A 13,126-nucleotide genomic window follows, 5' to 3' on the forward strand; every position below is an offset into this window, starting at 1 on the left:
GAGCGTAACCCTTTTTTTTGATACTCGCTCAGCTGATGTCTAACATTGTCATACAAGTCCGGCTTCAATGCTAATCGGCGTTCCAGACTGAGTAATCTTTTTTCCGCCATTGGTCTGCTGTTTAGAAATTCTACACGATCGTATTTCCATAATAACCCGGTTTGAAATTTGCCTGACGCAGTTCGAACAGTAGTGCTCTCGAGAATCATTCGAGCGCGGCGATCGTCGTCACTTTCAATGACCTTTGATGTAATGCCCACACTTTCCATTGCGAAAAATTCTTGAACTAGTTCATGAAGCTCTTGCTCGGACGAACGAGCTTTGATATGTAACAGACGGTGAACCGGAGACTCGATTCCCGTGGGCTTTGTTCCATAAACTGTCCAACCCAGTCTTGTTTTGGAAGCTATTGGATTACCTCTAGTTCCTTCTTTGATTTTACGCGATGCCATCAAAAACGAGTTGTCCAAACCAATCAGAATTGATGGAACAGCATCTTCGTAGCTTTGCACTGGTAAGCCTCGTAGATGTGGAAACTGTTTACAAAGATTGCCGTAGTGTAATGATTGATCAGGAAGGTTCAGATTTTTGACAGTATGAATATCATTTATAGTGTACTTATTTGCATTGTTTACTCCTGATATCTCAAGCCGTATTAATTGGGAATTCTCTTCCGTTCGCTCAATACCACTTGTCCATTGTAAGCAGAGTGGATGAACACCGCCACTCACTCCAAGAACTTCTGCAATCGCTGAATCGACCAACGTCTTAGCTGAGCCGTCGTCGAGAAAGGCATATGTCTGAATTGATTTGCCATTTCCATGCAAGAACACTGGAATGATACGGAACATGGCCGTTTGCTGCAGCTGCCGATGAATCGTTATTGTATTGGTAGCCTGCGTGCGAACAATTGTTGATGTCGATTGTGGTTTACCAGGGTGAAGTAACTTGTGATGCCGATCGTTACATCCATTTTCACCACAAGTTTTTGCCTTACAGGGGAACTTTCCGTGGAAAAACAAGCAGCGCCGACATAGCATTCGATTTTCAACAAAACTCCAACGGTCAACCAGACGCATTTTATGAAAGGCAGGGCAATCCTTTATCCTGTGTCCCTCGCTCTGACATACTACGCAAGGTTTGGGTTTATTCTCTTTGCCTTCTAACTTGTGATGGTCCTTTGATAAACAACTCTCAGAGGTGTGAGCATTCACGTACAGCTTTCCATTTAATTTTTGTCTCTCTATCTGATTGATGCGGCTTCCTTCTGTCTCGTTAGGAAATGTTACCTCACTCGCTGCTATCACTATTTGTTCCATATAACAACCGAATGTGGTAAGATCGACTGTGTCATGCTGACGTTTGAAGATCGCCCAATTGAGTTTAATCGTGGCTGGAAGCTTGTTCACCAACTCCTGTAACAGCAAGGGGTTCGACAAGTGATCATGAAGACCTGCAGCCTGAAGATGACTGCAGAAATTTTTACATGCTAACCCGAAAGTAACCAACGTTTCCAACCGTTCAGGTTTAGGGCATGGTGTAGCACGAACTTTTGTAAGCAATGAGTTTATGATAAGCTCTGGGCGACCATACAATGTCCTCAATGTATCGATGATCAGCTGTACCGACGATGGTTGCATCAGATAGCTTCTAACTGCTTCCAATGCATTCCCTTTTAGGCAGCGTTGCAACCGCATGAGATTCTCACCCTGCGAATATCCGCACATTTCCGTTGAGTTTTGGTAACAGCTCAGAAACAATGGCCACTCGACAGGATCACCGGAGAAAGCAGGCAGCTCTCTGGGCACAACTTGTCTGGCAGCGAGTTGTTGTGAGTTAGGTCCACAAAACAATTGCCGCGGAAGTATATCGGCGGCGACAGCAGATATGGCAGTAGAGGTGGAAGCAGACGTTGGAATCATTGGCGATACAATAGGCGATAAATATGATGATACGGTGTGTACAGAGGGTGGGATGAAACGAGATTGGGGTGTACTAATATAAGTTGGCATGAATGGTAGAATTTGGGGGGTCGAACGAGGCACGGTGGTACTAGAAGGCGTTTTAGTAAATGTGTCAAATTGATTTGAAGGCCATGGCAGGCTCGTAACGTTTATTTGGTTTGCTATAGTAGTAGTAGTGTTGGAGCATATTTGACTTACCGAACTGGTAACTTTCACGTTCTTGTTACTCACTGGAAACTTATAGGACAATGTCGACGATCGTACCGGATCAGAATCTGCAAACAGGGTTTGTCGAATTTGCTGACTACCGGTAGCTGCTAATTGTTGTTGTAAACCGTTCATTCGTTGCTGAAGTTCGACAAACTGCTCCATCAAGTCATCCGGTGTCCGAGTAGTTGAAATAGAGAGGTTCACTAATTCCGATGAAATTTCATTGATCGGTGATGTAGCGTTTAAAACACTTACCGCTCCGCTACACACTGTAGCACTTGACATCGTAACATCTTCATATACACGTTGCTGATCATAACCACAAACATTGTTCATTATGGATGGAATCGGTTTTGAGCCCGTCCGATTATTGCGAGTGTTTCTTAATTGAACATCTTTAGTAACGACTACATGCAAATCAGCCGCTAATGACACTGGAACTGTCTTCGGAATAGCGCCGGTCCGGGACTGAGTACCCACGGGAATCTGAAGAGATTCGGTGATGTTACTTAATGTCGGGACTACCAGGCTATCAACCCAGTCCTGTGTTCTCTGCTTACTGCCAGAAGATGATCGATGAGTTATGTCACTGTTTTCGTCTGTTTCCCGCTCGAGCTGAATCTGCAGTAGATCGTACTTTTTTGCAAGATATTCCTTTTCCAAGCGCCTTTCTTCCTCAAGACGCTGAAGATCAAGAGCAGCTCGCCGAGCCCGAGAACTAGTCGTCTAGAACCTGCAACATTTGGTTCCGATCTAGGACGAAAATTATTTGCACCCGCATTATTAGCCGCACTTTCCGAACTTGTTCTTAGATTGAGGTTAGGGTTGACCGTACATAAGCCTTGGCACGTTTTCCGCAGACCAAAACCAGGTTTTTCCTTGGAGTTTGGCATGTTGTTGATTTCTTAACATGCGGGTGATTTCTCGATAGAAATCTTAAAAGATTATTGTTGGGGCAGCAACCAAATGGTCTATTTCGGACTTCTTTGTAGCATAACTCGTGTTTGCTTTTCGAGCATGAGTAAGCTTTTAAGCTGCAAATATATTTGTGAATTTTCAATTATTTCAATTATTCTGGTATCATCTAATGCTTAACTTACATTTCTAGTCCATTTCTAATCAATTGTCCACTGTCCAACAATTTTAATTTAATATATAATTCAGCAGATTTTATTACCGCCTGTTCTGCGTTCTAACTGTGTGTAATATAGAATGTGTATGTGTAATCAAATTCAGTGCATGACATTTGTTGATCGCAATTCAATTTGTGCGTGTTGGTACTACTTATGATAAGTTTATCTCCTACTGCGTGTCGTCCGAGTGACCCTTTCGATCCCTGGTGCTGTTTGATCGTCGTTCGTAACATGCATCATTCCGGTTGGTTCAGGTCCAGAGCTCTGTTTCGGAACGTTCGTAGAGCCAGTATCGGAAATTTTGTATTTGAATATAGCCGGTTTGTCTACTAACGTTGTCGCAATGCGGCATCTTGTGGAGGATAGAAGGCCCTTGTTAGTTATGCTATCAGAAACACATATAGTTGATTCCAGTGCATTCGATCAGCTGGGTATTCCTGGTTACGCTGTTGCTTATTGCTTATCGCATTCAAGACATACCGGTAGAGTAGCAATTTACGTCAGAGAATCGATTAAATTCAGCATTCGATTAAACGAAATGGTTGAAAATAATTGGTTTTTGGGTATATCAGTTACAAGAGGCATTCAAAGGTGTATTCAAATTTTGACGGTATTCGTTCATTAGTGGCGGACGGTAGTAAGATTTCGAATCATGAAATAATCTCAGTTTATTGACGAGAGGTTCCATACTAAAAGAAGGAAAATTAAAATAAAATGCTGGAAAAAATACTCAAGCCAAGCTATATCTCAACTGTTATCAAGAAGCCTGGATTTTACGCAGTCAGCTGGAAATTTAGATAGTAGAGCGACTGTTCTGACTGACATGTTGAAAAGGTGTACCATTTGCTTGGTATCTGAGAAATACGTTACTGAATGTTAGAGTCTGGAACTAAATTCTGTATTTGGAACAGAATTAGGTAATGCGAACTGTAATTATCTTCAGAAACTGAATCTTTGGTACTGAAAATTCTACCTTAAAACTTTCGTCGTGACAAGCAGGCACGAGTAATGTAAACTGGCGTCATGATTTTATTCTTTTTATGCTTGTTGATAGCAATTACCACACATTTAAGAAAACTTTAAATTTGTATTATTCATGGTTATGTCATACAACTGACAATTTTATCGTAAATTGCTGATCACATTTCCGATGCTATGTAGCAAAAATTAGATTGATATGTTAGATACAACAAGATATATTCATGATTAAAAACTTATTACTCTCTCAGATGTTAAATTTTGAAAACGCCTTCCATAGTTAAGTAAGACGTATTCACGACAGAAATAGTGTTGTGAACAACCTAGTGACTGGAACTTGAATCAATAATCATTAGATCACGAAATATGTACGCTAATCGATTGAACCACAGAAACACATAAAGGCTTGACGGATAACTGGCCCAGCTAGCTGGTTTGTTATGCGAATTCTTGAACTCGATCCCGACTTGTACCCAATTATAAGTAAAAATGTCAACCCGTGCCCGCTCCGTATCCGAATTTTTTTTTTCGTAGCCTTCGAATCTGGTATTTGTATTTCCCTCCTTCTTATTTCTTAAACCCGAACCTGACCAGTTCTCGAGTTTTTTTTCAAGCCCGAAGTTGACTCGAAACCGTGCAATTCGTTTTAGGATCGGGTCTCGAATTCGAAATCTTGAAACTCGACCATCTCTTAATCCAAGTTGTTGAAACCGAACCCGAACCGTACAAGTTTTTTTTTTTTTCAAACCAAAACCAGTCATTTTTGGCTTAAAAAATTTGAAAAAAAAAGTTTGAAAATTATACGACATGTAATTCAATCATACTTTGAAATAGACATCAATTGAATTAACAATTTGATTGAAAACCATCATCGATGTAAAAGTAAATAAGAATGCCTTGATTTTTCAATGAATTATACAACATATTTGAATTTACGCTTAGTTTTGCTTTTAAGATATAGGGAAAAGTAAAGACCTGAGGAGTAACATTATATTCAATTCACTGCTCCAAATATGAAAATAGATGTAAATATTTCTATCTGTGAATCTAATACTTTCTACAACACGTGAGGAATTAAATAAATGAATTTTTGTGCTTGTAATTGTGCTAGTTATTTTATTTTTAACGGTTTTCTTGGTTTGTTGACAGAGGACCCTACATGATTTTATTTTGTCGTAAATACGACTTACTTTACTATGTTGCGCCTATTCAAAATTTGACACGATACAAGAATGAATAGAACTTAATCGAAAAAAATCTCGTTTTGTATTCACGCAGCAGCATATTTTTTTTCTCTATACCATCGAAAACATGGTTAGCAATTTATAATTAAATTTACAGTAGTATGAGATAACCACAGCCAACACAAAATTGAAGTTTTCTAAAATATTTTGTATGAACGAACATTAAGGTGAAATTCAGTGCTAAAACAAGGCGCGCAAAAGTTCCAAACGCATGACTTGAACGAATCATCGCACAAAGCGTATCGTGCGAACCCGACACATAGAAATACGGAATATTTTCAGTGGCTTACGACATGTGAGTGAGACAGACACTAACTATGTATGTATTTTTATAAACCATGAGTATTTTTATTTGACTGTGTATGGTGTGGTCAATTTATTCATTCAATTTATAATCAAAGTTCTATGATAATTAACTTTCTCGTGCATTGCGAAATATTTCATAATCGGCTACAGATCAAAACCTCTGGCATAATGACAGTACTTCACCTAGCTGATTCCAACTATGTATCAATTTAGAAAAAAAAACTGAGTCATATTCTAATAAGTTGTTTTTATACGGAATTAAAACTGGCTTGTAAGAAGCTCACTAAAAATATCTAGTTCGTAAAGTGCATATCATATATCAGAAGTATAAAAGTATTATAATATTTTACCCTTTTTCGTGGGTTTTCTTAAGGAATCATAGACACTCTTTGTTTAGGCTTGGAGAGTGGATATCAATAATTAAAATATTAGAATTCTTTTATTTTTTTTTGTGGATATTCTTTCAAATTGCTATACAATTTGTATTTCCGAGACGGGTTTGACAAGTAAGTTATTGAAATTAATGTCATATTATTTCCATTCTGGACATTTCTGAATTGTTCCTCACACAAGCCCGCAATTTTCTGCTGGGTGGGTCATGTCAGACACATAACTGGATGACGTCAATACGAATAAATCAGACATACTTTTTCCATACTTCCGAAAATCTATAACCGTACGTACTAGTTGATTGGTTCTGTGCATTCTGAAACGCGGAGCAAACGAAAGCAATAAATTAGTTCAGTTCGTGCTCGCATCTCACCCGACACAGTCGAAAATCATTTACGGTCGCAAATCATATACGGTCGAAACAACAGAAACAAAGGCAATACAGTACAGTGAACAATAGAGTGTACGGAATGGTCAAATACGATTTAACAAAGCCTGTAACTTGGCCTGCAAGACCGAATTCAATTTGTATAGATTTCAAGCGTTGCAAAGTTATACCAGCAGCAAATGAAATTACTTAAAGAACGAATGCATCTAGACGCTAATAATGTAAGTGAAATTCAATTCAACAAGGCGTCTAACTGTGTGTACATTACGTTTAAACGTGAAAGCGCTGCACTTGCATTCGCTTCGGTTAACAACGAGGTGCACAGCGTTGAGTGTGACAACATTAAATACAAAATTCCTGTGCACATGGTGGACAATACCATAGAAGTACGCGCGCATGACCTTCCCCCGCAGGCCACCGATAAGTTCGTTCGTGAGAATATTTCGCAGTACGGTGAAATCCTTTCCATCGAAAGGGAAGTATAACGGAATTTTTCCCCGGCATCCGGATTGGCGTGCGAGTTGTGCGTATGCAACTACGTAAGGCAATTCCATCTTACATCATTTGTGGTCAAGGTGGGACACGGCCGTGTAAAACGTTGATTACCTATGAAAATCAGCTGGTTACATGTCAGTTTTGTGAACAACCTGCATACTACGGTAATCCTTGCACTGAAACTGCGAAAAAGACATCTTCAACCAAAGACAAGGTCAAGCACCAGCAACTGCAACCAATGTACAACAAGGCGCATCTAAAGCAACTAGCAACGAGCTCAAGACTACGAACAACAAGGATAACGAAACGAAGACGGACACCAACAACAATACAACCGATGAGGCAATGGATGACGAGACGAGCCACGAACAAAGTGCCCCTCAACCCTCGCAGGAGGGAAATGGAAGCTCTTCTCCTCCTAGAAAAAGAGTGATAGCTCTTCTCCTCCTAGAAAAAGAGTGACAACGAGATCCACTTCAAAAAACTCTTTATCAAAAAAATCGGCTAATTCGGCCACGTAAAGCTTGTACGCAAATAGGCCTGAATTAAAATATCTTTAAAAAAATTAATTATTGTATAGGGGTCAAGGTCGATTACGATGGACGAATTTCGCGCCAAATCGTATTTAGAGTTTTCAACTCCCCTGTCATATTTCAATGTTACTTGCTGCACAAGAAAATCTTGTCACAAAAAATTACTTTGCATTTCACCTTTTTTTTAAATGGCTATAGTAGAAAAGTGACAAACCCTACAAAAAAGTGTTGTATGAGTGGTTTTTATACAATTAGCCAAGTTTTTAAAAAAAATATTGAAAAAAATTCCAATCGCCGTCTACACTTAAAAGTAAATCGATTTTAATAATTGAAAGTCGATTTGCTGAAAAACCCCATTTTTAAATTTGTCAAAATTTTGTTACAATGTATTCTGATTCAGACGATGAAACAAAAGTATTTTCCTTATATTGAAACATAGCACGCATGAAGATAGCTTTAAGGTAAGTGTTGCACAAAAAAATTAAATAAATATTTCTGTAAAACTCAATACATAAAATTGTGGTAGTTATTTCTTTCCCCAAATTTCTTCAAAACTAAACGAGAAAATATAGTGGTAATCATTGGAATTCTTGATATTCAGTTAAATTGTAAAAATCAACAACAAATCGTTTGTGGGCTTCTAGGATTTCTAAATTTAAATTAGGAATCGAGATTATTCTTTATGTATATAAACTGCTTCGCGGGCAACAACTCTGTCCCGAAACGGTATATGTTAGTAAAAATACTCATAAGCATACATTTTTCCTTGATTTTACGTTTCGTCTTAGACTCATCAGTGCGTAGCAGTTTATGTCAACATAAACTGCTACACACTGATGAGTCTAAGACGAAACGTAAAATCAAGTGAAATTAGTTATGTGCACCTAGCATAAATTAGGGTGTAAAAACTCTTTACCTCTCAAACTTATCATAAGTTTTTGGTTTATTCGAAAAAAATAAACATATAAAAATATTTGAATTTACTCAGTTTTTTTTTATAAAAATGTTGGAATCAGTTAAGTGAAGTATTCTTATCATTTCAATGATTTTGGCCTGTAACAAAGAATGAACAATTTCGATATAGGTGAAAAAATCAAATATAAGAGCATTTAGCTTATGAATCGAATGACCGTCTTAAACAACAAGCACAAATGTGTCTCCCTCATATAAATTAATTAATACCACTCATGGTTTATAGCCATCCATAGTTAGTGCCTGTTTTACAAGCAAACAAACCGGCCACTGCGCTCAATCACTGAGAATATTCCGTATTTCTATGTGTCGGATTTGCACGACACGCTTTGTGTGGTGATTCGTTCAATTTAGGCGGTTGAAATTTTGCGTGACTTGTTTTGACACTGAATTTCACTTTAATGCGCGTTAGTACCAGACATTTTAGAAAACTTCAATTTTGAGTTATTTATGGTTATCACAAACTACTGAAAATTTTATCATAATTTACTGAACACAATTCCGATGGTATGGAGAAAAAAATGTGTTGCCGCGTTATATTAAGCAAAAGATATTCACGATTAAGTTCTTTTATATTTGCCTTTATGACGTAGGACTACGTCTTTCTTTGCTATGCTCACCTGGGTCCATTTTAAAAATTTCACAACGCGAAAGTGTAACGAAATTACTCCAGATTTGATTTCTATATAGCTTGTTCCCTGTTTGAGTATTGTCTCTGATTCTCTCTGCTACTACTATGGATCCTACTGACACTAAGAATCCTTCCAGGTCGGGGCTCGAACATACGACAACTGGCTTGTAAGACCAACGTCCTACAGTGGAACTGCATCCGGCATTATTCAACTGGTGCTTCAGCCAATAGCGAATATGAGGTTACGTTCGTCAAGTTTAAACGCAGAAAAAACAACAACAAGTTATTCTGTAAGCATATCTGCTGTTGGACTTTTGCAGTTTCGCTTCAAACAAAAGTGATCCAGCTGCTGGTCGTTTGCATTGGAGGAAGAAAAAAAGGAAAAGTGGACAACGATAGGGAACATTATGCCAAATCAGCCGTTCTTATGGCTCTGAATGTTATCTAAAGAACTATTGAGATTACTTTCTTTGCAAATCAAAGGAAAAAATCATCAGTTTAGTACAAATCTAGAATAATTTGATAGATTGTGCACTTGTCGCACCAAACATAAAGCCAGCATACGGCATATCAATGTCGTTGAATATCCCACCTTCTGAATCCCGTGATTACATCAATCAGCTGTTGGTCGTTTGCGTGCTAGTAATAGGAAAAAAAAACATTTAATCGGCCCGAAAAATAAACAATAATAATCCGAAAAGAAGTAAATAACCTTAAAATTCTATACGTTGGTATTTTTGTAGGCCGCTCTTTTGAACTTTTAAACTATTATGCTCATTGTTCGTTCCGTTCGCAGTGCGGCTTTCGCTTCAAACAAGTGCGGAAGATTCATCACAGTATGAACGGATAGAATGGATATACAAATCGACAGTTCTAAGGGCCATAAATGATAGTGTTATAATCCTCAATAACAGTCAAATCATTTATTCCCAACCTTTTTCAGTGTCTCGATTAAAAGTGCATTAAATCGATTTTCAATCAGAATAAGTATCGTCACTAATCCAAACGACGTCCAACTTCGTGGGTGCCACGACTCGGTGGGGAACGTTAGCGCTGTAGTGAATGGCACACAAGCAAGTGGCAGATTTACTTTGTGCGCCGTTCGCCAAACAAGAGGCGACCGATTTGTTCGGAATTTTTGTTCGTGGAAATAATTATCAACTGCGATGAATGTTGTAGAAATGGTAACCTTCGGTTCTTTTCAAAATCCAAAGCATTTTACAAAGGTCTGATAAGATTTTAATTCAAATGGATAACTTATTAGTAGAACAGCAGTCCTACGTCAATCTCGCGGTTGTGTCTCTAACATTCCCTACTTCAATTATTCTTTTTAAAGTGTACACTTCTTTTCACTATTTATCCAGAAATTAAAGAAAACGGTTCAGTAGCTCAAAAGTTATGATTTTTTTGAATGGCATGGTCGAAAAACGCATGACTTGAAAATTTCAGAATATTAAAACTCGTAAACGAAAAACTACAAGGATTAGCCCCATGGGGTTGTTCGAGCCATTGATGTGGAGTAAGTCAACCAGAATTTCTAATGATCTACGATCAAACAGTTCAACCAATCATCACACTTTTGTATCCGCAATTGCACGAGAGTCTGCTTAGCTTGATCTTGATTAAGAACCAATACCGAACATCGTTTGTCTTGAATTGACACCAAAATCCCAAATGTATGCAATTATATCTTTGTACATACTTGCGGTTTCGTTATTTAAACTTCTCTTCGCCAAGCTTGTGTTCAAGATTTGTATGCAAGTAGTTATTTCTATAGCGTTAAGTTTCTCTACCATTCTGCGATTTCAGTTGAAGCGGTAAACTTTTTCCCATTATCAACAGAGTTCATTTTATATAAATTAGAAATTATTCTTAAGAACTCAAAATTTATCCTGGGTTAGTTGTCAATTTCTCAGGCGAAACGACATAACACGAAATTTCATCCGAGCTTGCATGACACAAGATCAGAGCGTACCAATTAAAGCTTCAAATCGTTTTATGGCACTTTTTGTCTTGCTGTCTAGCAACAACCTACCTCTAGCATGCTACGCGTAGGACTGATACGTTAGCTATAATTTTGCTTCTTTGTATAGATTCGCGTGCTTCCAACAGCTTTGCTTTTGCATCGATTGACCAATCAGAGCGATGGCTTCCCTTTAATATTTCGCTTACTCCTTCAAAACCGTCGTCTATGGCAGGGAAATCCGTAAGGCCGGAGAGTTTTAGCTTACAAAATAGGACACTACTCGCTACTAATCAAAATTCAATCATATATAATTGAAAATATGTCGCTTGATACATCCAAATCGAAACTTAGAAATATTTCCAATCAAATGATGTATATTCATATTAATAATTGATACAAAATAGACTGAGCTGTAAGTGTTTAAAACCTGACCAAATTTCTACGTGTATTTTTCCTTGAGTTTCTGATTTGCACCCCTATATAGAAAACAAAAATGATTTCCATAATAAAAAAAACACTGCTTTTCACCGAACTACGGCGTAAATGTCAACATTTCCGGTCTAAATAATGAAGGTCATCGCTTGTATAATTCCAAGAAAAAATGCAGACTCAATTTTACGAGCTCTTCCTACACAATAAAGTGCAATGGCTTTACCAAAAGTATGATGTTGCAGCGTTTTGCTTCGTGATTGAATGAAATAAATACATTTCTCAAAAAAAAAAGTATTATTCACTCAGAATTAGAGAATTGCGAATGGTTGAAAAATGTTTGCAATGTTAGTGTTCGGTTTATTTATAATTGCCGCCTCACTTTCTCCACTTCTGTGCAACGAAAAGGCGGGTGGGTAATGTCAGAGACATAACTGGATGTCGTGAATATGAAAAACAACTGACATGTTCCTTAGCACTCCCGAATATCATTTAGTTGATCAATTGTATGAATTATGCAAGCATTCCCCATTTCCACATTTTACGCAAAAACAAAGAAGGCTTCACTTGATCTCGATTACTGTGAATTTCACACAGCAAAAAGTGCACAAATCTAACCAAACTGTACTAGATTTGCACAAAACTGAGGATAATTACCTTCGATCTACGAGCAAGAAATCCTAATAGTTCTTTAAAAAACTTTTAGAGCCATTTGAACGGCTGATTTTGTGTGATGCTTCCCACCGTTGCCCTCCTTTCGTTGTTTTTTCACCAATGCAAATGACTGGCAGCTGTGAAATAATCGCTCTGCATACGACAAAAAATACATCTGCTAGCAGTGGCGATAGAATCCAAACTGATCCAATTTCTGTTCAAAGGTTTCTTTTTACGTGATTTCGTTTGTAGCTTCTTCACTAATGGTCGGTCCTAACGGCTATAAAATTAGCCGCATAAAGAATTTTAATGTCGATTATTTGATTTTGGATTTGCATTTCATTGAAACAAACTATCAGGATGCTGTACGGGATTCATTCCTGCCTTTCAGAAGGACCAAATAGTGGAACTCACTACGATATTCAGCACTGTTCGGAACATTTTTCTCGAACGATTTGCTGTACAGCAGCAGATATTTTTTCTCTTCCTCAGAACGCGTTCTGATTGGCTGGTGTTGACATGGGTTAAATGAGACAGTTTTTCAATAGTGTACTATTGAAATACTTCAATGCTTTTGCTATACACGTTTAAGTTGAAAAATTTCGATTCTATTGGTAGTAAGATTATATAAATCCTTTCACAAATCACTGAACTACGAGCTTTAAAAATACGAGAAAAGGCAATCGGGCAAAATTGTGATCATATTTCCGATGGCATGTAGCAAAAATTATGTTGATTTCCTAGATACAACAAGAGATATTCACGATCAAAAACTTATCACTCTCTCAGAGGGTAAATTTTGAAAAGGCGACCCATACCAAAGTAAGTCGTAT

At 37.8% G+C, this 13,126-nt stretch overlaps 1 protein-coding gene across 2 annotated transcripts in view; it reads right to left on the bottom strand.

Annotated features, from left to right (window-relative positions):
• The window catches only part of LOC131431260 (lachesin), a 534,183-nt gene that overhangs the window by 93,559 nt on the left and 427,498 nt on the right, over nt 1-13,126 (bottom strand). The window lies entirely within an intron of this gene.

The sequence above is a fragment of the Malaya genurostris genome, chromosome 2 (assembly GCF_030247185.1).
Source record: "Malaya genurostris strain Urasoe2022 chromosome 2, Malgen_1.1, whole genome shotgun sequence".
NCBI lineage: Eukaryota > Metazoa > Arthropoda > Insecta > Diptera > Culicidae > Malaya > Malaya genurostris.